General features: G+C 38.7%; 1 protein-coding gene across 1 annotated transcript in view; it reads left to right on the top strand.

The window, feature by feature from the left end:
• Positions 1 to 6,000, top strand: part of LOC122816533 (ATP-sensitive inward rectifier potassium channel 12) — an 855,635-nt gene that overhangs the window by 447,526 nt on the left and 402,109 nt on the right. The gene's annotated exons all lie outside the window — the stretch shown is intronic.

Below are 6,000 nucleotides of genomic sequence, written 5' to 3'. Positions count from 1 at the left end.
TAACGATTAGAAAAACACATTTTGTTAGTTACTGTTTTTCAATTTAAATTACAAAATGAGTAACGATGAAAAGTAATGTAACCCTGCTATGAATAAGAAAGCATGTCTCAGAGTATACAGTGCATTCAAATTAATAAGTAGTGCATGTTGTTTGATCCATGTTTAATTTTCTGAATCAAGGAATAATCAGTGTGATTAAATATTGTAGTATAACAGTAATCAATATCACACCAGTTAAATCAAGAGCAGAGGCTCACATACTGAAAAGAAAAAACATGTTTATGCCAGTGTATCATTACTGGGCAGATGAACTGCACATTCTCTGTGAGGGATTAGTAAAGATAAAAATAGATCGTAACATTACAGACTTGCCTTCTGTCATTTGGCAGAATTAAAGTGAAGAACAAATATAACGTAACCTGCCTCACTCTAAATGCACAGTAAAAGTCATAAGGTGGGGCTAATGTTTCTTTCGCATGCCACTCTAAAATGGCATTGAATAAGTTGTTGCTGAGATTAAGCAGATAAGCTTTTGGCTATCAACTGCTAAAGAGCTTAATTCATAAACTGTTTGTATACCATTCGGTTGAACTGTTTCCTCTACCTACATCACTGTAGGGCTTTGTGCTATCAAATGTCGAGCAAGTTCTTTAGTTTCATTTTCTAAGCAGTATTTTGTGTAGTACACTGGGAGAAAATATAATGCTTTTACTACAGACAGCTTATAGTGGTGTGTCTTTTGTTGCCTTAAAGCAGTAAAATGCAATAGAAAATTGTCTGCTTCAAAGCGGTGTAAAGCAGAAATCGATGAGAAGAAAAAGTAACTAAAAAATTTTGTGACGTGTACCCAACCTCCCTTTACTCACATATAACCACACACGCACACATGCACACACGCACACACGCACACACACACACGCACACTCACTCACACACACACATACATCTGCATGTATTTTAACTAATATCATTTCACAGTGTTTCTTTTACACCACGTTGGCAAGACCCTCTTGTTAAACATACATTTGCATTCCAAGTATTATATTACTTGGTAGAAAGTAACAGCTTTCACAAGATTTTTGTATTTTCTTATTTCTTCCAAAAATGGTATCTAATTTATTTAGAAGTTAGGTATACATGAACATTTTTAAGTCTAACAAATGTTTACATGAAGCTAGCTAGGCTCCCGGTCAGAAATAACTATTGAATGCAACCCATTCCACATGCTTTGATGGACCATATTTACATATTACTATTTCTAAAAAAGGGATTGGTTGAGACTTTGGTTTATATCTGTTCTATTATTTACTTTGTTTGATTTTTAAAGACAGGCACCAACTGTAGTTAACTTTATTAACTAATTTCTAATTAGCACAACTAAATTACCATTCCATCACTACTTCTCTATTAACACTTAAACTTGCTTACCCCCTCTAATACCTCACACTAATATATTTCTTAAATTATTCCTACCTAATACACCACTCTTCTATCTGTTAATTCTCAATAGAATGCTTGTATATAAATGTTTGTGAATATTAATAAAAATGTTATTATACTGACTACTATGCTATGTCAGGCGGCACAATGCCAGGGCACTTCTATGGGCTAGGCTTGTTAAGGCTCCAGGGCCATTAGCCTAGTACACACCTATGAACCTATGTATTCCCTGAAACTGCATTATAAAATTTATTATAGTGAATATTGATTGCAGTAAATGTGTTAACTTGGAGCTTTTCACCCCAGGCATACACTGAAAAAGGGCACATGTGCCCAGTCGGACTTTCACATGTAAACAAATGTCAGTAATAATAACTATACTGAGTATGAGTCTGCTGTCTGACTTGATTGGCCCTGCACAGTGGAAGTATTATCTTTAAGAAGTGAGCCTGCACAGGCATACACTGAAAAGGGCACGTGCCCAGTCGGACTTTCACATGTAAACAAATGTCAATAATAATAACTACAATAAGTATCAGTGTGCAGTCTGACTTGATCGGCCCTGCGCAGTGGAAGTATTATCTTTAAGCAGTGAGCCTGCCCAGGCATACACTGAAAAGGGCACATGTGCCCAGTTGGACTTTCACATGTAAACAAATGTCAATAATAACTACACTGAGTATCAGTGTGCTGTCTGACTTGATCGGCTCTGCGCAGTGGAAATATTATCTTTAAGGAGCGAGCCTGTTACTGGGCAGAATATTATCATCATCGAGGATGTTGCCAGAATATGAGGAAAAAAAATTATTGATTTTGACAATTGGCTGTCTTTTTGGTGTCATTTAATGGGCAGAAGTGTAGCTGGATCATCTAGTACCCTATGCCTGCCAGCACCATGAACTTAGCTCTTCAAAAAAAAAGCAATAAGTGGTCAGTTTATTTCAGATCCATGCCCCCTTCCAGCTCTTCAGTTGAAAAAGTAGATGTTCCTTCACCTGGCACACCAACTAGTGGGAAGATGCATAGCATGTCCCCCCTCCCCTCCTGCCTAGCCATTCTGGTTCAGTTTAGTTTCTGTGCCCTGCTCCCAACCCTTCTGTGTTGCATTTGTAGTCAAACCGGAATGCTGGAGCAGCTTGCTACAGTTGAAAAGTAAAAGTTTAAAAGTAGAAAAAAATCTCTTTTTTTAACTAACACAGTACAAGTAGGGTATAAACTGTGCTACAGTGTTCAGGAAAAAAAAAAAAAAAAACATATCTTCTTAGAAACTGTAGCAAACAGTTGCTGCAGTTTATACCCCTGGATGGAGCATTACAGTGCTCATGTTTTACTTAAAAGAAAAGTAAAGTTGTGTAAGTTGAACTTACCATAACAGTAGATGTTTGAGTGATCACTGCTGCAGTAGCCTTAATTATATGTGTTATATCCTGCCAAGGATAAAACAGCTGGACAGTTTCCAAAGCTTCAGGAAACCTTCTACGAGCCTAAACTGTCAAGCAGTTTGAGTGAGCTGAGCTGAGCTGAGCTGACTAAAAGACAAGTTGGGGGTGAAGCCCTTCAGAGCTTTCCTGCCAGCAAGGAGAGGGAGGCTGAGCACTGAAAAAACAAGGTTAGGAATAACAAAAAATAAAAGTCCACACCCTGGCATAAAAAACACACCAACAAACAAGGGGGGGTGGAAGGAAGGAGTGCCTACGGAAGCAGTGATCATTCGAGCATCTACTGTTATGGTAAGTTCGAATTACACAAACTGTACTATGTTCTTCATATTGATCACCACTGCAGTAGCATTAGCTATATGGGTAAATTATCATAGCTAACTATATTTGAGAGGTGGAAGGAGAAGGGTCCAGGACCCCATGGAGAATGGTCCTAGCAAAGCATGATCTAGAACTAGAGAAATCTAGCTTATAGTGCTTTGTAAAAGTATGTACAGAGGGCCAAGTAGCCACTTCTAGAATAATTCTGGAATCCAACCCTTTCCAAAAAAAATAGATTGTAGAGTGGGCCTTGACCCTGCTTGGAATAAATTTGTCATGGTGAGTATAACAAAAGGTAATAGCTTCAAACAACCATTTGGAAATAGCCTGTTTTCACACAGGTTGTCCATTCTTCTTACCTTCACAAGAAATGAATAATTGATCCGATGATCTGAAAGACTTAGTTCTGATAGGATAGTACCTGAGGTGTCTGTGGACATCCAAGGTATGGAGTATCCTTTCTCCCTCATTTTTAGGGTCAGGAACGAAAACAAGGAAATGGATAATTTGACCTAAAGTAAACGCTGATACCACTTCAGGCATAAAAGAAGGATTAGTTCTCAAAGTGAACCCATCCTTGTGGAAAATAAGATAGAATTGACTCACCATAAGAACTTCCAACTCAGATACCTTTTTTGAAGAGGTCAGAGCAATCAATAAAACTGTTTTCAATGTTAAGAACCTCAAGTCAGCCAGATTGGCTAGTTCAAATGAAACAAGTGTTAGTTTCTCAAACACAAAATTAAGATTCCAAGGAGGGGCTACCACATTTCTTGGATGCCTCTTATGCAAAAACCCTTTCAAGAACATTTTGACATGTGCCTGCCTTGAAAGATGAGGATCTCTGGGCAGATATATTGAAACAGCTGATAAATTAACCTTGTTAGAGGAATAAGAAAGGCCAGAAAGTAATTCACACAAATGTTGTAAATCTAGAGAACAACTAGCCCTCATTGGATGCTGGTAATGTTGTTGTCACCATGTAGTAAACCTTTTCCATTTGCTAATGTATGATTTTCTAGTAGCAGGCTTTCTTGCCTCAATTTTTATCTGCTACACATCACCAGAAAACAGGTCCCTAGAAGGAATTAAGACCATATCATCTAGGCAGTCAGCTGAAGATGATTGATGTTGGGGAGTATCAAACACACCTGTTCTTGTGTAAGTAGATCCATTCTGTGAGGAAGCTTGTGGTAATTGTCCCTGGCCATTCCCAAAAGAAGGAAGAACCACTGTTGCCTGAGCCAGAAGGTAGTCACCACAAGGATCTGGGGGTATTCCTTCTGAATCTTCAAAAGTACCATGTATATCAGTGGAAAGAGTGAAAAGGCATACCGGAACATTCCTGTCTAAAGAAAAGAAAAGGCATCTGTCTTTCAGGCCTTCTTGCATGGAGTCCTGGAAGAGAATTTTGCCTGTTGATTGTTCAGAGAGGAGGCAAAGAGGTCTATTTGAGGAACTCTTCATAGATGGATCAAATCTTGGAAGACCCTGGATCTAGTTTCCATTTGTGAATGTCTGCCCTAGTCCTGCTCAGTTTGTCTGCCACAAAGTTTTCCTCTAATGGAATGTATGATGCCTGCATAGTGAGACTGTATTGTGAAGCTATATCCCAAGTTAACATGGCTAGTCTACAAAGGGGGTAAAACCTGGTTTTCCCTTGCTTGTTGATGTACCACATCACTGTGGTATTGTCTGTAACCACTCGAAGAGGTCCCAGGTAACAAAGATGGTTCAGAGAATTGAGTGCCTTGATCAGGGTAAGCATCTCCTCGATATTTACATGCTTGTACCTGTCCTTGGTGTTCCACAGAACTGGTGTCCAAGCATTTTCTTTTTTGGGGACTAGGAACATCCTGAATAAAACCCCTTGCCTACATACAAAGAAGAAAATGGTGTTATCACTGGTTGGGGCAGCACTTAATGAAGAACAGGAGGAAACAAAACAATCTGATCTGCAGGATGAAGAATGACCCCCTGGAAAGGAGGAATTTCCTTCCACTGCTATCTGTAACCCTGATGAATGATTTTCAGAACCCATTTGTCTGAAGAAATTTGTTGCCAAAGAGAAAAACAGATTCAGACTTTCTGGAAGAGAAAGAGGGACAGGGTAGGAGGGGGTCACAATGTCTCTTGAACAGTCATTCAGACTTGTTAGAGTCCTCTTGGTTTTGGGAGGTTTGAGGCTCTTGTTTAGAACCTCCTTGCTACTTTTAATCATCTGTTTACCTGAATTCTGCTGAAATTGCTTATTCTGTTTTTTGCCAAAACGGGATAAGGAGAAAGAAAATCCCTTGGACAATTTGGAAAAGGAGGACTGAAAAATCATAGAGATTCCCTGGATCAGCTTTCCCCTTTCATCGTGCTTTTTGATCACCTGTGCAGCAGAGAGGCCAAACACTAAATCTCCAAGGAAAAATTTAAAATCTGATTTTTAATATCAACTAGAAGGTTCTAAGAATGCAGCCAAGCAAACCTCCTTAAAACCATACCAGTGGCCATAGCCCTGGAAGACGTATCAACAGAGTCTCATACACACACTGCAAACAATGAGTAGTGACCTGTGCAATAGAAAAAACTAAGTCACTTAAAGCAGATTTTTCTTCAGAAGAAGAAACTATAGATAAAACATTTACTCATACTTTCGCAATATGTCAGAATACATTTTAAGATATGAGCCAGTCAATTTAAGATTCTGAAATTCAGTGTAGAAGTATACACTTGTTCCCCATACCTATCAATAATTTTCCCATCCTCATTAGAAAGAGTAGGATTGGAATTAATTAAGTGCTTAGCAGCA

Source organism: Protopterus annectens, chromosome 12.part0 (assembly GCF_019279795.1).
Source record: "Protopterus annectens isolate FY-2018-M chromosome 12.part0, PAN1.0, whole genome shotgun sequence".
In the NCBI taxonomy this organism is placed as follows: Eukaryota; Metazoa; Chordata; order Ceratodontiformes; family Protopteridae; genus Protopterus; species Protopterus annectens.
Note: the sequence above shows the minus strand (reverse complement) of the source record. Positions and strands in the feature narration are given on the sequence as shown.